Here is a 24,050-nt window from a genome sequence, read left to right as displayed (position 1 = left end):
TTTTCCCTTGCTGCTTTTAATACTTTTTCTTTGTATGTAATATTTTTTGTGTATTTAGTATGTGTCTTAGCATGTTTCTCCTTGGCTTTATCCTGTATGGGACTCTCTGTGCTACCTGGACTTGGGTGGCTATTTCCTTTCTCATGTTAGGGAAGTTTTTGACTATAATCTCTTTAAATATTTTCTCAGACCCTTTCTCTTTCTCTTTGTCTTCTGGGACCTCTATAATTCGAATGTTGGTGCATTTAATGTTGTCCCAGAGGTCTCTGAGACTGTCCTAATTTCTTTTTTCTTTATTTTGCTCCTCAGCAGTTATTTCCACCATTTTATCTTCCAGCTCACTTATTCTATCTTCTGTGTATTTTTCATTTCAGTTATTGTATTGTTTATCACTGTTTGTTCTTTGAAAGTTCTTCTAGGTCCTGGTTAAACATTTCTTTTATCTTCTCAATCTGTGCCTCCATTCTATTTCCAAGATTTTGTATCATCCTTTATTATCATTACTCTGAATTCTTTTTCAGGTAGACTGCATATTTCCTCTTCATTCATTTGGTCTTGTGGATTTTTACCTTGCTTCTTCATTTACAACATATTTCTCTGTTGTCTCATTTTGTGTAACTTACTGTGTTTATGGTCTCCTTTCCACAGGCTTCAGGGTCATAGTTCCTCTTGCTTCTAGTGTCTGGCCCCTGGTGGGTGAGGTTGGTCCAGGCACTTGTGTCAGCTTCCTGGTAGGAGGGACTGGTGCCGGCACTCTGTTGATTGGAACTGAGTCTTTTGCCTCTGATGGGCTGGGCTGTGTCAGGTAGTGTGTTTTGGTGTGTCTGTGAGCTTAGTACGACTTTTAGGCAGCCTGTCTGCTAATGGGTGGGGCTGTGTTCCTGTCTTGCTGGTTGTTTGGTGTGAGGCATCCAGCACTGGAATCTGCAGGCAGTTTGGTGAAGCCAGGTCTTAGTGTCAAGATGGAGACCTCTGGGAGAGCTTATGCTGACTAATATTCTCTGGGTCCAGGAGTTTTCTGGTGGTCTGGTATCCTGGGCTTGGCACTCTTATCCCAACCCCTGGCTGGGGAAGTGAGACCCCACAAGCTGCACAGCCAAGAAAAAGAAGAAAAGAAAACAAGCAGACAAGCAAAATCCAAGACAAGTGATAAAAGCAAAACCAAACAGACAAACAGAAAAAAGAAAATACAAACAAACAAAAAAACCCAAGAGAACAACCGAACAAACAAAAGAACCCCAAAACAAACAATAAAAAACTAACAAAACAAAACAAAAACAGAAAGCAAACTAAAAACAAAGATGGGGCTTCCCTGGTGGTGCAGTGGTTGAGAGTCCGCCTGCCGATGCAGGGTACACGGGTTTGTGCCCTGGTCTGGGAAGATCCCACATGCCGCAGAGCGGCTGGGCCCGTGAGCCATGGCCGCTGAGTCTGCGCGTCTGGAGCCTGTGCTCCACAACAGGAGAGGCCACAATGGTGAGAGGCCCACGTACCACAAAAAAAAAAAAAAAAAAAAAAAAGCAAAGATAACATAAAACAAACACACAAAGACGATTAAAAAAAAGAACAAAAGGAAAAACAAGAAAAAACCCCCACAAAACCACAATAAAGTAAAAATAGAAAAGTAAAAAATATATTTAAAAATTAAATAAAATTAAAACAGAAAACAACAACAGAACAAAGTGAAACAAACAAACCAAAAAAGAGTGCTTGCTTCAGTAGCACATATACTAAAATTGGAATGATACAGAGAATATTAGCGTGGCCCCTGTGCAAGGATGACATGCAAATTCGTGAAGCGTTCCATACTTTTTTTCTGTACAGTAGAAATTAAGACAACATTGTGAAGCAACTATACCCCATAAAAATTAATTTAAAAATAGAAAAACAATAGTAATAATAATATTTTCCTGAGGCCTCCATTCTCAGTGTCCTCGACCCCACAGTGAGCCACAGCCAACCCCTCCCTCCCCAGGAGGCCCTCCAATACCTCTAGGTAGGTCTCTGGACCTGCTGTGGGCCCTGTGGGAGCAGCTCAGACTCTGACCTGGCCCATCTCCCACGTGTACTTGCCCTCAGCTGCTAAAGCTAGACTGGTCTCAGTTGTGGGAGCACATGTCCATTCAGATATTCCTCAGATGCAGGGTTTACCAAGCAGATCACAGGGATTTAATCCACAGCTCGTGCAACTGCACAGAGAGAATTCCGTTCCTCTTCCTTGGTAGCACAGCTCCTGGGGCTCAGCTTTGGTTTTGGTCCCACCTCTGCATGTGGGCTACCGTTAGGTGTCTTTTCCCCACCCAGGCGAGAGGTGGTGAAAGCAGCAGTGATTGAGGCACCCACGCTGACTGGGGAACTTACTCACTCAGGCTGTGGAGGGATAAGGCAGCCACAACTGGGTCGTGTAAAGTGTCTGCGGTGACAGAGACTGGCAGGAAGTTGCAACAGACTGGGACATGCTCGCTCTGGTGGGAGTCCCTCCCAGTGTCTGTGGAGGCAGGGGCCAGCGGTGGGGAAGGGGGTTGCAATGGCGGCTCCTCTCCTTGTGTGCCACTCAACAATGATACCTTGCTTCTATAGCAGCCTGGGTTTCTTCCAAAAACCTTCCCTGTTGTGGAGCTCCTTACTCTTGTCCCTTCAGGCTGTCTCTTCACAGCCAATCGCTGTCCTCCCCGGGTCTACTCTCCAAACCCCAGTTTCCAGCACCCAGCCCCCTCCACACCAGGAGACACGTGACTCAGGCTGGGGTGCGCAGGGCTGTGGCACAGACCATGTACGCAGTTCTTACTTTGTCCTGCCTTCCACAGACCGGTTGCTGTGTTCACCTCCAGTCCCCCAAAGGTCCCTTTCTGCCCCAGCTGATTTTCCCGCCATGAATGGGCTTTTCTGAGTGCAGGAACCTCTCCCCACCTTGATTTCCCCGCCAGGGATGCTGGCCCTTCTCATTTCTTTTCTTTTGTTTTTTCTTTCTTTCTCAAGTTCCAAAAAATCAATCCACTCTCTACAATCAGATGTAAAACTATGACCAACAGAAAATACAACATAAACTTTTGTCATGTTAACAGAGTAAATGGTTTTACTAAAAGCTACTGACATTTCTATCAGTAGTAGCCATAGGGAGGCCGTTGGTTGTGACCATAGTGTCCATATTGATGGGGATAGTAAGGTTCTTGTCTGTGCTGTGAGTAATTGTTACCCCAGGTTCATCCATGCCATTGATGGATCGATTGTCACTTGGCTACCCCCGTCTGCTATCCCTGCCTCTAAACTCTCTGTTATCTTGCAACTGATTGCCTCTATTTCTTTGGTTCCCACCAGCTCTGCTATTCCATTCCTCAACAATTGAAGGGAACTCAGGAGGGCGTTTCAGGTATTCCTGGTACTCTTTGTCATCTTCTATGAATCTACTGGCAAACATCTCTTCAAAATTTGTAACAGCTTCAGAAGTGTCAGTCATTCTGAAATTCCCTGGGATTTGAGGCAGCTGTACCGTTTAATGTTTATATTGTTTAGATCTCCATCCCAGAACACCGTCACAGGACCTCCAGACCCCTTCAGCTCTCCAAGGTAACAGGGCCACACCTGTAGATGTATTCTTGATGTACTTGTGAGGAAGGGTGAATTCCGCATCCTCCTATTCTGCCATCTTGATTCCTCACTCCTACAGTTTCTTCTTAACACAGAGACCAGAGGATCCTTTTAAAGTGTAAATCATATTCTATTAGTCTTTGGTAGCTTCTTATCTGACTCAGAGCCTAAGCCAAACTTAAGAGGACTTAACCTGGCCCCATGCCCCTGGGGCCCTGGGCCTGGCCTCTCTGACCTCACCTTGTACCATCACCCATCCTTCCCACACCAGGCTGGGCTGCTGCCTAGCATGCTCACCCTTCAGAGAGGCCCAGCCTTGCCTCTCTCCTGCTGATGCTCCCTCATCATGTCCTTCCCTGGCTTTATTCTTTTCCACAGCACTAGTATCATTGGGCACCCTATGTATTTTATTGTTAATTTATTTGTTTGTCTCCCCCAACTAGAACATAAATTCCAGGATAGCAGGTACTGTATGAAGAATGGCTGAGTAAAAATAAAAACAACAACAACAAAACAAAAATTAAAAAGAAAGAATGGATGAGTAAATGCTGTTATTATTTCATTACGAGAGAGGCCCACATTTATTTAGGGCTGAAGTTGATCACAACATAAAGTGTCTCCATTCCCCTCCCCACTCCCCATGCACATACATAGCTTAAGGATGCTTATGGATAACTTTGGAAGGTTCCAGTATAAGGGTTGGGAGTCATAGGCAGCACTGAATTAGGTGAAGCTGATGCTGAAAGTTCAGCCTCTCTGTACACCAGTGCCAAATCGAATCTTGGGGACAGAGTTTTGGGTGAAGTAGAAACGGATAGCTTTATTGCTTTGCTGAGCAAAGGGGGACACAGCGGGCTCCTGTCTTGAAAAACCATGTGTCCCCACCTGGGAGGATTTGATGAGGAGTTTATAGCAATAGTTCAAGGGTGGAGTTGCTGACAAGATGAGGGTGTGTGCAGGGTCTCAGGTGGTCTCCTAATCTTGATGAGCTTCTCTGGTCTTTAATCTGGCCTCAGGTGGTTTCTTGGCTGCTCCTCCCTTGATTAGCAACAGTTCAAATCTGCCCTTTGGAACTCAGGGAAGGTTATGGAGGCTGGGAGTCTTGCTCACAAGAAACGGGGGACAGAAAAGTCTCCATGCCCGGGAGCCCCACAGGGTCCTCCTCAGTTTCAAAGCCTGAATTTAGCCCCATAGCATGTTCAGTGTTGGAGGAGGAGATTGTCAGATTTCCTCTGCCTCCCAAAAGTCAAAATGTGTAACTGATGGAGACACAGCAGAACTGTCAGCCATTTAACATGTGCAAAGTGGGACTTCCCTCGTGGTCCAGTGTCTGACTCCACACTCCCAATGTAGGGGGCCCGGGTTTGATCCCTGGTCAGGGAACTAGATCCCACATGCCACAGATAAGAGTTCTCATGCCGCAACTAAAGATCCTGCGTGCTGTAACTAAAGAAAAGATCCCCCATGCTGCAACAAAGATCCCGGACGCGGTGACAAAAATCCCGCACGCCGCAGCTAAGACCCAGCGCAGCCAAATGAATAAATAAATATTAAAAAAAAATATATCGTGGGGCTTCCCTGGTGGCGCAGTGGTTGAGAGTCTGCCTGCCGATGCAGGGGACACGGGTTCGTGCCCCGGTCCCACATGCCACGGAGCGGCTGGGCCCGTGAACCATGGCCGCTGAGCCTGTGCGCCTGGAGCCTGTGCTTTGCAACGGGAGAGGCCACAACAGTGAGAGGCCCGCGTACGGCAAAAAAAAAAAAAAAAAAAAAAAAATATATATATATATATATATATATATATATATATATCTCGTGTGTAAAGTAAGTTATAGACCCTTGTGCAGCAGCTTAAACTCTGTCGCTTCTGTCAAGGCAAACACACACACACAGATGAGTCACCCGCCTCTGTGCTTTTGGAGTCCCAGTTTTTAAGAGTACTGAGCCTTAACCTAAAAGAGAGGTTCAATTTCTGGAATCAGGGCAGGTAGGAGAGAGATTTGGGGATTTGCCTGTCTGCTGTCCTTGAAAAGCATCCTGTTTAGGTTTCCCACCCCCACACCTTCTCACACTCCCCTCCCCTCCCCACCCTGGAGCTTGACCTTTCCCAGTGGAACTGTCCTTAGCGTCCATCTCCCGCCTTTTGCCCGTGGCTGTGCCTGACCCTCTGCAGCACTCCCAGCACTCCCGCTGGGCTGCACACAGTCCCCCAAGGAAGGTTCTGTGCCTGGGCATTTCTCTCTGCGCAACAGCGTTCTGGAATGTCTTAGAATGGGTGAGCAATGATTGCTTCTGTTTGTGGAGGACTTGCTGCCCATCAGGTTCTGTGCTGCTGGGCTCCATGCTTAGTGTTTCACAAACCTTTGCCACTTTCCATTTTTACCACAAACCTAAAAAATGGAAATTAGCGCTATTTTATACCTGAGGACATGAGGCTTAGAGAAGTTAGGAAACTTGCCCAGTGTCACTAATTAAATGGCAAAGCTGGGGCGAATCCAAAGGCAGCATTTTAAGTCATACTTTGAGTCAAGTTTGCTTTTTTCTAACCTGGAAAGTAACCAAGGGGCTGATACCCTTGGGACAAGGAGCTGCTGGAAATAAATGTAGGCAAGTTCGTTAGCTTGATAGAGCAAACAACTCATTTTGGGAGGGGGTAATTTTAGGTAGGAATATTAGGTTTTGATACTATTTTATTCAGACTTAAATATTTTCAAAAATTTTCTTCGGCTGTACACCCGGCCACTCTAGTACTTTTGTAGGTTATGCCATTTATTACTGACAATACTCGTGACTGTTTTAAAAATGGACCAGATCACCCAGAGGTTCCTGTGAACTAAGTGGAAATGGTATGTTTGAGCCATGATGGGAGCAAGGATTATGCTGGGGTCAAATGGGAGGCAGCCATCCGTTTATTTAACAGCCCGCATCTGAGAGTTTATGCTAAATGGAAATAACTGGGCTCAGGTTTATCCACCACAAAAGGACTTCATTCTGACATCAGTAGGAGATGCTTACATAGAAAGCTGTTTATTTTGTTGTAAACATTCTAGATCTGCCTTTGGTGAGAAGATTTTCTACAAAGTAAACTTAGGTTGTCACTGGTAATCTGGCCGTTACCAAGCCATGAACTTGAGATGGACAGCCTTAACCTCTGGGGGAGTCACTACCCTGAGTGTCCAGCCAATGGGCTCTGCGCTGACCATCTTCCACCACGTGTTTCTCAGACTGTCCAGGAGCCTGAGGGTTCACTTTCTACTTGTAAATTGAGTCGCTTTCCTCCCCTCACTGCATGTTCTAAGGTGCCTTTGGTTACAGGCTCTCTCCCTCACCAGCCGTCTGGAGACTTTGGCCCATGTTTTAATCTAGTCCAATAACTCTGGATCCCTAGTTTGTCAGAGACCCGGCCTATCTGCACATTGGTTTCTGCAGGTGTCCTGATGGTGGCCATCCCGTCTCAGCTTCTCAACACATCCACTTCCCAAGCCAACTTCATTCTTGGTTTGCTTTTTGCTGCTGTGTGTTGTTAGGAAATTGCTCTTCTAGGGGTGCAAAAGTTTCCAGTTGCAGTCACCAGGGTCGCCCAGCATTGGGCGCATCCAACCTGGGACTCACTGCACTTGGCTCCTTTTGTATGGATTCCCCGTGTCACCATGCATCTGCCTCTGTTGTGGGCCTGTCACTGACCCAGCTTCTGGAAGAAGGCCCTGCTCTCCCTCCTCCCTCGTCACCTCACACAAAACTCTTCCTCATTCTCCGGCCATGACCTCTACCCCAACTGCTCCTGCTCAGGTGCCGGGAGCGAAACAGATACTCCTCTGCCCTTATCTGCTGTGCCCAGCTGCCACCTCACTGCCCGTGCCCCGGGGGAGGGGATTCGTGGCAAAGGACGTGAGGCTTGAGAGTGCTTTCCAAGAAGTGCGCGGGTTGATAAGAATCTGAGAGTATTAGTCAGAAAAACCTCAAAGCCTTGGTCGTTTCTGTCTGGGTACCAAAGGCAGGTGAGGCCAGGCTCTGTCTAAATAAACAGAGCTCATCTGTCCTGAGGTGACCGATTAGCCACTTCCTATGAATTGCTGGGGAGCAAACAACAACTTATCACCTTGGCCAAGCACAGAATCGTGAAACCCCCGCCTTTGCGCTTCCTGGGGAGATCAGGCAGAAGAGCCACACGCCAAGAAGGTCCTCCCGAAACACAGTTGGCTTCACATCCTCTATTTAAATCCCCTTGAGATGTCCTGGTCCACTTCACTTTCCTGCCAACTCCTCGCAAGGCTCCTGTGCCTCATTTTCAGGACTGTGTAATATGATGTCTGGGGTATTTGTTCAAAATATTTAACAACCAATTCAACAGTATTGCAATATTTTAACAACTGGCAAGGCTGTGCAGGTGCACACCAGCTGAATACAAGCCCCTGCTGGTGTCTAAGTACTCATTAACACAGGCCTGCTGTTCCAGTCGGGCCTGTTTCTATGCTGAGTCAGGCCCTGGTGCCTCAGCTGCATTGTTTCCCTCATTGAAGTGTGCTCTCCCCTCCCTGATTAGCTCCAGTCCATTCCAGAGACTGATGAATTCAACCTGTCAATTAGTCCCAAGTACATTTTTGTTGATGGACTTGAACTCCCTGCCTCTTAGATACACATTTCCTTTCTCTTTCATTACTGGGCTTGAAGAAAGCATATAGTAAACAGAATGAAAGTGCAGAGTGAAATGGCAAATAGTCTTGGAGAAACCTCTCAAACTCAAGGTCACAAATGCTTCCTGGAGGTGCAGTCCTGTGTGTACCATTCTAGCTTGATAAACTCTGGGTAGCTCACGTGGCCTGTCTCATCAGAGCCCTTGCAAACCTTTATCCTGGAGAGCACCCAAGATGTATTCTAATGCAGGACACAGTGTTCCTCTGCAGTTGCTTTGACATTGCAGCGTGGAGGTGGGAAACCTCAGCCCTTTCCTCCAACTTGAACTTCTAAGAGCAGTTGTTGGGGAAATTAGTGGAGTGTATACAGCAAGTTGAATATTAAACACAGTGTCTTAGATGATTAAAGGCCCTGCTGACAAGTGGCTATAAGTTTAAAGTAAATGGTGGTTTGATGCTCCTTATTCTTCTTTTGGAATCTGTCAACATCCCAATCTTCAAAGGCCATTTTATAACCTGTGTGTTTAGGCATTTCATCTAAGGAATTTATTTTTTAAAAGTAGATAAGTATGTCTTTTTCCTTTCTGCTATTCATGTGGTATCCATTTGTAGTTCTTGAATATTTTATTTCCATAAGAAATTATAAGCTCTTAAATTCAAAATCTCAAAAAGAATTTACATAATAACTGTAGAATTTTGGATGTGGTGTTGTCATTTTAAACAGGAGTCAGGGTATATTTCAGACGTGGAAATAATGTTAAAGACATTTCTTTATAGCTGCATTAAATAGTACCCAACCTAGTAGCTAATGACAGAGCCTCCTCTAAACTGGACCTAAGATACACTCACGAAGGGAAAGAAGGAGACTGATGAGCCAATTCCCTGAGAAATCATAGAACAAAATCTGAAACTTCCTATCACATATCAAGTTGATGGGTTTTATTTGGGAAGTTTGAGTATTCTTCATGGCAATGCATCTCTGCATTTTGTTACCACTTCCTGGATTGAGTTATGCAGATTCAGCCAACTAGGCTTAATTTTCAGGTTCTAAACGGGTTTTGAACTCTTTTCTTGCCACTGTTGGAAGGCAACAATGTGTCCTAATTGTGTGGCCCAAGGAGTGAACGGTAAACCCTAAGTGTACATGATTAAGGCCCACAGAGTTAGAGAATGGTACAGCTTCTGGGCCAGTGTGCCCAAACTGTGCTCCAGGCAGCTTTTTGAGAGCTACAGGTCAGGACTGGGAGACAGTAGTGAGCCCTGGACTCTCCACTCTTGCTCATCCTCCAGATAATTATTCATTGGAAGAAAGGATGTCAGGGCCAAAAAAGAGGTTTGAAAACTACCAAGGTCTCCTAGTTGTCTCATTTTCTCCAAGGGGAAGTTGAACCCCAGGATATTGAAGAAAGTCACCGAAAGTCACATAGTGACCTGGCAACTCCTATTTCCTTGGAGACCCTCTTTACAGACTACTTCTAACTGTGACTTTTCTATCCCTTAAAAAAATATATATATACATACATACATATAGTTCTGTATTTTAGCCTGCTAAATTGTAGACAATGTTAAATAGTCAGTAGAGGTGATAACAGTTTGAGTAGAATTCTTTTTCTAATAAATTTATTTATTCATTTCTTTATTTTTGGCTGCATTGGGTCTTTGTTGCTGTATGCGGACTTCTCATTGTGGTGGCTTCTCTTGTTGTGGAGCACGGGCTCTAGGCACGCCGGCTTCAGTAGTTGTGGCTCATGGGTTCTAGAGTACAGGCTCAGTAGTTGTGGCACACAGGCTTAGTTGCTCTGCAGCATGTGGGATCTTCCCGGACCAGGGATCAAACCCTTGTCCCCTGCATTAGCAGGCGGATTCTTAACCACTGTGCCACCTGGGAAGCCCGAGTAGAATTATTTTTAAGGCTCAGGAATGCTATTTGTGATCTGTACCATCTCTCATCATCCTTTGAGTGTCAAGGACACTTGCCGTGGGAGAAGAGGCTTGTTTACTTCTGTGCACTCTGCCTGCAGTTACAGGTTTGTTTGTTTTTTTGTTTATCTGTTTTTTTTGTGCGGTACGTGGGCCTCTCACTGTTGTGGCCTCTCCCATTGCGGAGCACAGGCTCCGGACGTGCAGGCTCAGCGGCCATGGCTCACGGGCCCAGCCGCTCCGCGGCATGTGGGATCTTCCCAGACCAGGGCACAAACCCGTGTCCCCTGCATCGACAGGCGGACTCTCAACCACTGCGCCACCAGGGAAGCCCGAGATTACAGTTTTAAGGATACCCCTAAAGACTGTCTTTTAAAGCTATTAAGAAAACTGTATTCTTATATTTTATAGTATTGTGAGTTTTTTCCTGCTTACAAAATAATACGAACGAGTGGAAAATTAAAATAAATTCTAAAAACAAACAAGGAAAGCGGTTTAACTTCATTTCTTTACAATGTATTCAGTAATTGTTATGTCCAGAATTTTCTTACAAAGAACTTTTTGGAAAATTTTGGGGCATGTTAAGCACAGTATAGATAAAAAGATGAGGACATTATCCATGGACCAATGCCATTTTAGAAGTAAAGTGTAAGGGGAGAATGGGTTAAAATAATATCCTGTGTTTTTAGCCAGTAATACTTAAGCAGCTACTCTGGGTCTGGAGCCTGGACACGTGCTTGGCAGGCTCTTGCTATGGGGCAGAGTTTGAGTCTGCTGCCCTCTTGTGGCCACTTTTTTCATGTTCCTTAGCCTTACAGAGAAAAAGAATTTAAATGTACCGTATGTGTTAAGCCTTTGTAATTCATTCTTTGCAGAGTTTTTTCATCTTAAAACAAAGATGAACAAAGTTGTTAGAGATTATTTTACTGATTTGAAGTCTGAGAAAATGACTTACTAATTAGGCCTAGTTACTGCACATGTTATATAATTTGAGGACACCTTTTCACATATCTTGCTTGATTGATTACAGGGTAGAATACAGATATAAAAAATGCTATCTGACTTTTTTTTTTGCACATTTGCCAAATAAATGTTATATTTTCTTCTGAAAAGATAAGAGCAAAGGATTTAAATATGCCTTATTTGATGAAATTATAGGAGCATTAAAAGGTAAGAGATTTAAAAAATCTTTTGTAATGTGACAAAATAGTGTAGACCTATTTCTCCCTGCTTTTCTCTATACACCCTGGAAATACAAGTGGCATCCAAAGTAGAACATTTGCAGTGGTAAGAAGAAGATGAATTGTTTTGGGGGCCCCAGGACTGAAGGAACAGCATAGAGAAGGTGACCAGGACCAGTGCACCCTGACCTACATCTAGAAACAAGAAGGGGTCACATAGGCTCCTCTCACCCCATGATTGACTGGTTGTCTATCCAACATCATCAGGAGAACCCAGCACCCAGCAAGGGGGAGCCTATAGGAGACCCGTAGCAATAAGTGACCAGGGGAAGTGCTCTCCTCCACTGGGCCCAAGATGCCCCTCCCCTACTAAGCCAGACCTAGGCATCCAGGAGGCACAAACAGGGGGATTCTGCCAGCACTGCAAGTGACCCAGCCTGGGAAGTCCCTTTATCTTCATGGGCCTGAGACTCCCCTCCTTTACCCACATTCACTCTGGCAGCTGGGGAGCAGCAAAGAGGGGGGCACTGTAAAGGGGAACCCCACCTCAACAAGCGGCCCTGCCTGGGAAGTCTGCCCAGGGGCCTGAGATCTCCCCCTGCCAAGGAACACCTATAGGCCAGGCCAGGCCCTCAGACAATACCAGCAGGGACCTGTGGGGGCCTCAGCAGCACCAGACAAACCACAATGAACAGCAGAGTCTCTGAAAATTAGACCGCAGCCCATGAAAGCAGACCAGAACCTGAGTGCTGAACCTAAAGAGAATGGCTGCTTGCTAAAAAGAAGGATTTAAATAGGACCAAGATTCTCTAAATGAATAGTCTCTAAACATAGTGGACAAATGTTCAGTATACAACCCCAAATCACCTGTCAAACCAAAAGCTGAAAAGTCACAACTTGAATGAAGAAGCAGTCACAGACACCAACAGTGAGATGAATCACACTGATTTGGAATTAAATGACAAGGGTTTTAAAGCAACCAACATAAAAATGCTTGACAATCAATTACAAATTCTCTGGAAATAAATGAAAAATAGAAAATCTCAGCAAAGAATTAGAAAAAGAAGCAAATGTAAATGGTAGAATGAAAAATACAACAGCCAAAAAACTGATGAATTGAACCTCATCAAAATTAAAAACTTTTGCTCTCTGAAAACCCACATGATGAGGATGAAAAGATAAGATGCACACTGGGAGAAGTATTTGCAAATCTGATATCAGACAAAGGACCAGTATCTCTAGAGTATGTGGAAACCTCAAAACTCAACAGAAAAAAATAATCTAATTAGAAAATGGGCAAAAGACACAAAGAGACATTTCTCTGAAGGGGATATCCAGATGGCAAATAAGCACGTGAAAATATGTTCAACATCATTAGCCACAGGGAAAACTAAAACCATAATGATACCTATCAGAATGCTAAGGTAAAACATATGACAGCACCAAATGCTGGTGAGGAGGTAGAGAAACTGGATCATTCATACATTGCTGGTGAGAATGTAAAGTGGTTCAGCCACTCTGGAAAATGGTTTGGCAGTTTCTTATATAAAACTAAACATGCAGTTACCACATGATCCAGTAATTGCACTCTTGGACATTTAATCTGAGAGAATTGAAAACTTAGATTTGTGCAAAAACCTGTACATGAATGTTCATAGCATGTTTATTCATAATAGCTAAAAACTTGAACTGCCCAGTTATCCTTCAATAGGAGAATTGTTAAATTGTGGTGCATTCAGACCATGAAGCACTGCTCTGCAGTAGAGGAATGAACTAGCCATGCACACAATAGCTTGGGTGAATCTCCAGGGAATTAGACTGCATGGGAAAAAACAGCGAATTCCCAGAGGCTACATACTGTATTCCATTTATATAATTTCTTTTTCTTTTTTTTTTTTGTGGTACGCGGGCCTCTCACTGTTGTGGCCTCTCCCATTGCGGAGCACAGGCTCCGAACGCGCAGGCTCAGCAGCCATGGCTCACGGGCCTAGCTGCGCCGCAGCATGTGGGATCTTCCCGACCGGGACACGAACCCGTATCCCCTGCATCGGCAGGCGGACTCTCAACAATGGTGCCACCAGGGAAGCCCTATATAATATTTTTGAAATGACAGTATTTTTAGAAATTTCAGAACAGATTAGTGGACACCAGGGATTGGGGTGGGCGAAGGATGTGGGCCTGGTTATAAAGGGCAACATGAGGGATCCTTGTGGTGAGGGAAATATTCTGTATCTTGATGGTGATTATGGATGTGTGAATCTACACATGTGATAAAATCGTATAGATACACATAAATGATTTTAAGTAAAACTGAGAAATATGAGTAAGATGGTTGGATTTATCAATGTCAATATACTACAGCTTGAAGTACAATACATTAGGAGAAAGTGGGTAGAAGTTCACAGGATCTATCTGCATTATTTCTCAGGCTTATTTCAATAAAACTTCCTGTGAAAAAATCTGTTGGACATCTCAAGAAATACTGGTCCTTTTTTTTTAAAAATGCCTGTCAGATCACCTTTTCCTTGTTATGCCTTATATTTCTCTGAAACAACTTTTAAAATCATTATACAAATAAACAGTTGCCTATCTTTGATCATTTTCACTGTTTCTAATGTTCTGCTATTATAAAGGGCTGTGTTCAACATTCTTATGGTTAAACCCTTGTATATACCTTAAATTGTTCTTCAAGCTATGTTTCTATAAGAAAAATTGCTGTATCACAATAATTTTTTTTTTTCTTTTTTTGCGGTACGCGGGCCTCTCACTGTTGTGGCCTCTCCCGTTGTGGAGCACAGGCTCCGGACGCGCAGGCTCAGTGGCCATGGCTCATGGGCCCAGCTGCTCCGCGGCATGTGGGATCTTCCTGGACCAGGGCACAAACCCGTGTCCCCTGCATCGGCAGGCGAACCCTCAACCACTGCGCCACCAGGGAAGCCCATGATATTTCTAGCTTTTAACCCACACAGCTTCAAAAGTCATTTAGTGATTCTGTGCCCTGCTTTCCTTCTCTGTGAAATAGGAACAAGGCCTTTTTCTCCCCAATTCCCAGGGATTTTGGTGTTCTTTCTCCTTTGTTTTTCTTCCTTGGCTCTGTCTTTATGCTATCTTGTGATTTTGTGTGTCCTTAAAGCCACCTTCAGTCCTTGATGGGAAAAGGTAGGGGTATAAGTAAGTAAAGAACCACATAAATAAAATAAAGAGAGTTATGAAAGCACTGAAAGAAGTTCAAAGCATCACACATATGAGAAATTTTTAGCCAGTGAGTGTTGTCAATGGCAGAGGTTGGAAAATCCACTTTGTCATTTTGTCTGTTAGGTTAGAAATGTTCAAATCATTGTAGACTTCATGCGATATCTACAGAAGATAAAATATTAGAAAAACGTGGATGAAATAAACTTTCTTTGGTTCTTTGAAGATAGAAGTTCTGAAATAGTTAAGTAGCAGAGGTAAGAATATACTTTTTTTTTTTAGAATGTACCTTTAAGACATGTGGCTGGAAGTTCTTATAAAGGAGAATTAACATAGAGATTGTGATACATCTCTCACCCTCAGGAAGTGTTCACTGCAAAGGTCACACAAAAGAATGATTACAAGGAGAGTATAAAGTCACTTATAAATAGTCATCACAATAGCTGACATTTATTGTTTCCTTGGCCCTATCCCAGGTAATCCTTCAATAAGCAAGGGGAGAGATACTGTTTTCATCCCCATTTTAGAGATTTCTTGTTTTTTGGCTGTGTGGCATGTGAGATCTTAGTTCCCCAACCAGGGATCAAACCCGTGCCCCTTGCAGTAGAAGCACAGAGTCCTAACCACTGGACCACCAGGGAACTCCCTCATCCCCATTTTAGAGTTGAGAAAACTGAGGCCCAGCTTATTTATTTAACCAAGGCTATGGTAGAACTAGGCAGTCTCACTCCAGAGCTTTGTCAGTGACCACCATACACAATATTGCCCAAGTGGTTCCCTCAAGCAGCAGTGCTTCTTGAGGTTTCCTCCAAGGCTGACACCATCAAGTTCTCTGTCACACACATTCCTGGGCCAGGGCCAGGATAAAGGGAAATGGGTGACTTTTTGCTCTGGTTCCCATGGTTGCTCTGGTTCTTGATTACCAGCCCTGGCCTTCCCTTTTCACTGTCCTGGGCTTATTCTCACCCTAAGCATATGCTCAATAAGCCCACAAACACTTGTAATTCAAGAGGGGCTGAATTTCAACACAACATTCTTGAAGACCAGAGAGGCATGAGGACATTTGTTCTTCACCTTGTTTGACTGAAGATTCCTTCAAAAATCTGATAGATGGATAAAGAAGATGTGGTACATATACACAAAGGAATATTACTCAGCCATAAAAAAGAATGAAATAATGCCATTTACAGAAACCTGGATGGACCTAGAGATTATCATATTAAGTGAAGTAAGACAAAGAAAGACAAATATTATATGATATCACTTCTATGTGGAATCTAAAAAATGATACAAATGAACTTATTTACAAAACAAATAGACTGACAGTCATTGAAAACAAACTTATGGTTACCAAAGGGGATAGCAGAGACAAAGGGGGAGATAAATTAGGAGTTTGGGATTAACATATACACATTGCTATGTATAAAATAGATAAACAACAAGGACCTACTGTATAGCACAGGGAACTATATTCAGTGTCTGATAATAACCTATCATGGAAAAGAATCTGAAAAAGAATATATAGATATAGATGTATATAGATAGATAGATGTGTGTATATATATATGAATCATCTTGCTATACACCTGAAGCTAACACAACATTATACATCACCTATACTTCAATTTTTTAAAAATGGTTTTTAAAAAGAAAGAATCTGGGGAATTCCCTGGCAGTTCAATGGTTAGGACTCGGTGCTTTCACTGCTGGGGCCAGGTTCAATCTCATGTCGGGGAACTAAGATCCTGCAAGCCTGCAAGCTGTGCAGCGCAGACGAAAAAAAAAAAAAAGAATCTGATAGAAAAAATGAAAACTTTCCCCACGGGGGGAAAAAGGGGGCCTCAAATGTAGCATGCGGTTTTGGGGGAACCCCCGCCAGAAGCCTAGGCCTTGATTTAACATTTAAAGGAATAAAACAACAATGACAAGAGGAGGTGTTGATGGGCCTGCTAACTAGGGGTTGGGAGGCTGTCTCCTTCCTCCTCAATCAAAAGAGGAAGTTGCCTATTGCTATGACTTGATCATTAAAATTAATGCAAAACATTAGTATAGTTCCCGAAAAGAATAATCTATCTTCCACTCAGTCTCTTGTGTGTTTTCTATGTGACTTTAAGGTCCGTGCAGGCTAGTTTTGTTTGTTCAGGGTCTGCCACATCCTGTAAAATCTTTCACTGTCTTGGAACCAATCTGGGACTGTACAAGAACATTTCCGTGATGGCCTAACAGGAATTCCATCGCAGACATTGCCCTAGATGAAGGTGTCTGTCACCTACCTAACCCTGTAGACCAGTGCACTTGACATTTTTCCACTGGCATGGATATGTGGATACATGTGCTGGTGCATCTAACAGGGATTTATGTTTAGAAGCCGGATCTTGTTCAGCTTTTTTTTTTTTAAATAATAATTCTTTTTTTATAAATTTATCTTTGGCTGTGTTGGGTCTTCATTTCTGTGTGAGGGCTTTCTCTAGTGCGACGAGCAGGGGCCACTCTTCATCGCGGCGCGCGGGCCTCTCACTATCGCGGCATCTCTTGTTGCGGAGCACAGGCTCCAGACACGCAGGCTCAGTAGCTGTGGCTCACAGGCCTAGTTGCTCCACGGCATGTGGGATCTTCCCAGACCAGAGCTCGAACCCTTGTCCCCTGCATTGGCAGGCAGATTCTCAACCACTGCACCACCAGGGAAGCCCTCTTGTTCAGCTTTGCATGAGATGTTTCCTATTGACTTGGTAAACTTGAAGTGTTTGAAGGCAAGGAGAAAAACAACAAACAACCCAAGAGATGCCACATATTCAGATTCTTTGGCAGTTTATTTACTGAAAAGAGAGTTATGTGCTGGTGGTGAATAAGGCCTTTGCCCAGCCTGGGAAATCTTGTGGAGTCCGGGCAGCAGGAACCCTGGCAGCATCCCACGGTGATCAGCTGAGGGAAAAACAAAAATCTTACAACACTGTCCCCAAATGCCCCCTTTCCCTCCCAGAAGATAATCTTGTTTTGCCAGACATAGGAAAGCTGTACCTGATGCTCAACTCTTGGACTAACAGTCATGAAGCTACTGTAACATGACTGTGTTTCCCCTGCTCACTGTCCTTTATCAATCAGTTCCCCATCACCCTTTTAGTTTCTTGAAATAAAGAAATTAGACCTTTCTACAAGTGGTACATTTTTCGGTTTCTTTAGACAGGAAAAATGTACTTTGGGGCAGGCAACAAAGTAAGAATGTAAATATTTGAACTGTCTGCTAAATTTGTGATCAGACAGAGGTGAGCCTAATGTTGTAGGACACATGGCTGGGCCTGGCGACCTCCTTTTCTTTGTTGAATGGGGAGAAAGTACAGCTTTTGGGGCTTAAAGGGTTTTATCATTTTTTACTGGGTGTCCTTAGGCATGTTAAGAACTTCTCTGAGCCTCAGTTTTTTCATCTGTTTTATGGGGCTAATAACACCTAACCAATGGGGTTGGACACACAACAGGTGTCACAAATGACAGTCCTCACCTCTATACTTTTAACTCTTGTTTAAGCATCAGGCTCAATGGTCCATAATGTATAGATTTCTGGATTATACCTTCTTCCTCCCTGTTGAAAATTAGGACACTTGTCTCTTTTTCTTCTATCATATATCCATCTCTTGTGATGGTTAAGAGCACTGATCATTTTCCTATATTACTGTGAGAACGCGTATCATCTGCAATAAATGCCTTGTGCCCATTTCTACTCTTACCAGTCAGGCCTGAGTTTTGATAAACTACTTCCCAAGTTCTGAAGGAATTGGGTTTAGGGCTAAAAGAAATCAAACAATAATCTTGATAGAAGTGGAACAGAGGCCCACAGTGTTGTCCCTGGATCTGTTGAGGTCGCTGGCATCTGCTTCTGGCTATGGACAGAGAGATTCAGCATCACTATGTCTCTTCAGAGTGATGGGAGAATTGACTTTCCTAGCCATCTTGCCTGCCTATGCTGTGCTGATCAGTTAAGGTACCAACATTCCTTATTTGTATCCCCTGTTTTTGTTTCTGTACACCCAGGGGATGTAAACTGAGTGACTTGGGGTGAGAAAGGGTGTAGAGTGGCATTGATGGTTGCCAGCCCTGTCACCATCTTCTCCACTAATATGCCACATATTGTGTCTTTCACTGCAAGACTTGCTTTTAGTACCTGAGAGCAAGTGAATTGTCCTGTAACCATCACCTGTAATTTTCTGGCTTGAATCCTCATTGTGTTCATGAGCACACTAGCTTAGAAGTCAGCTGGCTAGCAGCCACATGCTGGGACAGTGCCCACTGCTTTCAGCTGCAGCCCCGCAAGGCTGTGCTCTATGTCTTGGGTCCCTTTCCTATGCTGGGCCAAGGGCAGCTCTTGGCCACATTTGATTCTGCTTGAATTGTGATTCAAAATTGGGACAATGATATCATTTTGGTATTAAAAAAATTAAAATCCAGAAATACAGTGTAAACTCCTGACTTCTGAAAATATTTCTGAAAATAATATATAGGATACTACATTATTCAAAGCAGTTTCATAAGTTAGAGTCCTATTTCTGTGGAATGTTCCCAATTTGGCAAGCCAGATAACCCTAGAATTATTTGAACACTACTGGAAAAGCAGTGCCCTGGAGACTTCCTTTTTAAAGATATAGCCTTTCTTTGTCAGGCTTCAGGATTCGTGCCCTGGAAGCCATTAGTGATTTCAGGCAATGAGCTGTAGAGAAAATCCAAAGCATATCTTTCTTGTTGCAGACTTGCTGCTACATTTTTGGAGGGAGGTCCCCACTTTGGTATATGTATGATAGTTATGATATTAGTTGATGAAGACATTAGTCATCCTTTTAAAAAATTTATTTAAATAAATAACACAGAAGGGTATGAAATGAAATATAAGTCTCATGTCTCTTCAGTACTTCTCCCTAGAGATCATCATAAATAACTTCTGTGCATCTTTCCAGATATTTTCTATGCAATTATAAGCATATACATACATATAGTTATACTTACCCATACATACATATATACACATACACATATACCACATATACCACATATATTACACATAACACAAACAGCTCATGTATCTGTTTTTTAGAAATGCAAATGGGATTTTACTATACATAGCATTTTGTATCTTACTCTTTTCACTTAATGCTATATTAAGGCATCTTGCCATTTTAGTACATGTAAATCTCATATTTTGGGTGGCTGCAGAGTATTCCACTGTATGGTTGGACCATACTTTATCTGATGTGATGTCTGTTGGTGGATGTTTAGGTCATCCCCACTTTTTAACTCTCACAGACAATCTGGTAGTGGGTTGCCTCATAACATATCTTACCCAATGCATTTGGTGAATGAATACTCTCATTAATAGAATCATATCTTGAGAACTATATTGCTTTATTTTAAATATTAGTGATTTAGTAGATTTTAGTGGAGAATATTTATAATAAAGCCTATTGACTAACAAAAGATCCCTTTAGGAATGTATAAGAAACATTTACAGATGGCGGAAGGGCTATAGAAGTCAGGTTAATTGGGTTGATCTTACTATTTGCTAGGAGTTAATTCATGGTAAAATATTTGTTTTAGAACGTCAAATTAATACGCCATGAAGGAATTTAAGGGGGGGGGGTGGCGTTTTAAAATGAGTTTCCATAGTGGCAGATACAGAGCTGTGGCACATGCATCATTAGAATGTTCTTCCAGAGGTGGAACTATAAAAGAATTTTTCATAAGAGGAGGTGAGAAGTGTTGGGGTGGATTCTTCTTTCTAAAACTGTGTTCATAAGTGATAAAAGTGACAGCTTTGTAAAAAGTCACTAAAGAACTAGATGTACAACAAAATAGTAGAAAGGAGCTGAATGTACATGTTTGCACAAAAATGGGCAACCCATTTTAATTCCATGAAATGAATACTAACTACTGTTTAGAGTAAATCTTGATAGCATTAACAGATATGCTCTCCTTGAAGTAACAACTGACACTGCAGAAATACAAAGGATCATGAGAGACTCCTATAAGCAACTATATGCCAATAAAATGGACAAACTGGAAGAAATGGACAAATTCTTAGAAAAGTACAACCTTCCAACATTGAACCAGGAAGAAATAGAAAACATGAACAGACCAATTACAAGCACTGAAATTGAAACTGTGATTAAAAATCTTCCAACAAACAAAAAGCCCAGGGCCAGATGGCTTCACAGGTGAATTCTATCAAACATTTAGAGAAGAGCTAACACCTATCTTTCTCAAACTCTTCCAAAATGTAGCAGAGGGAGGCACACTCCCAAACTCATTCTATGAGGCCACCATCACCCTGATACCAAAACCAAGCAAAGATGTCACAAAAAAAGAAAATTGCAGGCCAATATCACTGATGAATATAGATGCAAAAATCCTCAACAAAACACTAGCAAACAAAATACTAGCAAACAGAATCACATGAAAAGTATCATACACCATGATCAAGTGAGGTTTATCCCAGGAATGCAAGGATTCTTCAATATATGCAAGTCAATCAATGTGATACACCATATTAAGAAATTGTAGGATAAAAACCATATGGTCATCTCAATAGATGCAGAAAAATCTTTTGACAAAATTCAACACCCATTTATGATAAAAAGTCTCCAGAAAGTGGGCATAGAGGGAACCTACCTCAACATAATAAAGGCCATATATGACAAACCCACAGCCAATATCATTCTCAGTGGTGATAAACTGAAACCATTTCCTCTAAGATCAGGAACAAGACAAGGTTGTCCACTCTCACCACTATTATTCAACATAGTTTTGGAATTTTTAGCCACAGCAGTCAGAGAAGAAAAAGAAATAAAAGGAATCCAAATTGGAAAAGAAGAAGTAAAACTGTCACTCTTTGCAGATGACATAATACTATACAAAGAAAATCCTAAAGATGCCACCAGAGAACTACCAGAGCTAATCAATGAATTTGATAAAGTAGCAGGATACAAAATTAATGCACAGAAATCTCTGGCATTCCTATACACTAACAGTGAAAAATCAGAAAGAGAAATTAAGGAAACACTCCCGTTTACTATTGCAACAACAACAACAGAATACCTAGGAATAAACCCCACCTAAGGAGTCAAAAGATTTGTATGCAGAAAACTATAAGACACTGATGAAAGAAGTCAGAGACAATACAAACAGGTGGAAAGATATACCCTATTCTTGGACTTGAAAAATCAACATTGTGAAAATGACTATACTCCAAAGCAATCTACAGATTCAGTGCAATCCCTATCAAATTACTAATGGCATTTTTCACAGAGCTAAAACAAAAAAGTTCACAGTTTGTATGGAAACACAAAAGACCCCGAATAGCCAAAACATTCTTGAGAAAGAAAAACAGAGCTGGAGGAATCAGGCTCCCTGACTTCAGACTATACTACAAAGCTACATTAATCAAGACAGTATGGTACTGGCACAAAAACAGAAATATAGATCAGTGGAACAGGATAGAAAGCCCAGAGATAAACCCACGCACATATGGTCACCTTATCTTTGACAAAGGAGGCAAGAATACACAATGGAGAAAATACAGCCTCTTCAATAAATGGAGCTGGGAAAACTGGACAGCTACATGTAAAAGAATGAAATTAGAAGACTTCCTAACACCATACACAAAAATAAACTCAAAATGGATTAAAGACCTAAATGTAAGACCAAACACTATAAAACTGTTAGAGGAAAACATAGCAGAACACTCTATGACATAAATCACAGCAAGATCCTTTTTTTTTTTAAAGTTAATTAATTAATTTATTTATTTTTGGCTGTGTTGGGTCTTCGTTGCTGCATGCGGGCTTTCTCTAGTTGCAATGAGCGGAGGCTACTCTTCGTTGCAGTGTGCGGGCCTCTTATTGTGGTGGCTTCTCTTGTTGCAGAGCACAGGCTCTAGGCACATGGACTTCAGTAGTTGTGGCATGCGGGCTCAGTAGTTGTGGCTCATGAGCTCTAGAGCACAGGCTCAGTAGTTGTGGCACATAGGCTTAGTTGCTCTGCAGCATGTGGGATCTTCCCGGACCAGGGCTGGATCACATGTCCCCTGCATTAGCAGGTGGATTCTTAACTACTGTGCAACCAGGGAAGTTCCAGCAAGATCCTTTTTGACCCACTTCCTATAGTAATGGAAATAAAATAAACAAGTGGGACCTAATGAAACTTAAAATCTTTTGCACAGCAAAGTAAACCATAAACAAGACAAAAAGACAACCCTCAGATTGGGAGAAAATATTTGAAAATGAAGCAACCGATAAAGGATTAATCATCAAAATGTACAAGCAGCTTATGTAGCTCAATATCAAAAAAACAACCCAATCCAAAAATGGGCAAATGACCTAAATAGACACCTCTCCAAAGTAGACATACAGATTGCCAACGAACACATGAAAAGATGCTCAACATCACTAATCATTAGAGAAATAGAAATCAAAACCACAATGAGGTATCACCTCACACCAGTCAGAATGGCCATCATCAAAAATCTAGAAACAATAAATGCTGGAGAGGGTGTGGAGAAAAGGAAACCATCCTGGACTGTTGGTGGAAATGTAAATTGATACAGCCATTATGGAGAACAGTATGGAGCTTCCTTAAAAAACTAAAAATAAGGACTTCCCTGGTGGCACAGTGGTTAACAATCCTCCTGCCAAAGCAGGGGACACAGGTTCCATCGCTGGTCTGGGAAGATCCCACGTGCTGTGGAGCAACTAAGCCCGTGCACCACAACTACTGAGCCCGTGCACCGCAACAAAGAGAAGCCACCATAATGAGAAGCACACATACCACAGTGAAGAGTAGCCCCAGCTTGCCACAACTAGAGAAAGACCGTGTGCAGCAACAAAGACCCAACGCAGCCAAAAATAAATTTACCATATGACCAAGCAATCCCACTACTGGGCATATACCCTGAGAAAACCATAATTCAAAAAGATACATGTACCACAAAGTTCATTGCAGCTCTATTTACAATAGCCAGGACATGGAAGCAACCTAAATGTCCATCAACAGAAGAATGGATAAAGAAGATGTGGTACATATATAAATAATGCAATTATTACTCAGCCATAAAAAGGAACGAAATTATGCAATTTGCAGAGACGTGGATGGACCTAGAGACTGTCATACAGAATGAAGTTAGTCAGAAAGCGAAAAACAAATACTGTATGCTAATGCACATACATGGAATATAAAAAATAAAATAGTACTGATGAACCTAGGGGCAGGGCAGGAATAAAGACACAGACGTAGAGAATGGACTTGAGGACACAGGGGGAAGGGTAACATGGGACGAAGTGAGAGAGTAGCATTGACATATATACACTACCAAATGTAAAATGGATGGCTAGTGGGAAGCTGCTGCATAGCACAGGGAGATCAGCTCGATGCTTTGTGATGACCTAGAGGGGTGGGATAGGGAGGGTGGGAGGGAGGCTCAAGACGGAGGGGATATGGGGATATATGTATACATATAGCTGATTCACTTTGTTGTACAGCAGAAACTAATGCAACATTG

General features: G+C 42.6%; 1 protein-coding gene and 1 pseudogene across 4 annotated transcripts in view; one reads left to right on the top strand and one right to left on the bottom strand.

The window, feature by feature from the left end:
* Positions 1–24,050, top strand: part of SHLD1 (shieldin complex subunit 1) — a 97,253-nt gene that overhangs the window by 20,332 nt on the left and 52,871 nt on the right. The window lies entirely within an intron of this gene.
* LOC309972854 (RNA guanine-N7 methyltransferase-activating subunit-like protein) lies at positions 3,054–3,691 on the bottom strand (annotated as a pseudogene). The gene has a single exon. The product of its transcript is annotated as an RNA guanine-N7 methyltransferase-activating subunit-like protein (transcript).

Source organism: Leucopleurus acutus (genome assembly GCF_964270905.1).
Source record: "Leucopleurus acutus genome assembly, chromosome: 16".
Classification (NCBI taxonomy): domain Eukaryota; kingdom Metazoa; phylum Chordata; class Mammalia; order Artiodactyla; family Delphinidae; genus Leucopleurus; species Leucopleurus acutus.
The sequence above is the reverse complement of the archived record's forward strand: the minus strand, read 5'-3'. Positions and strand labels throughout refer to the sequence as shown.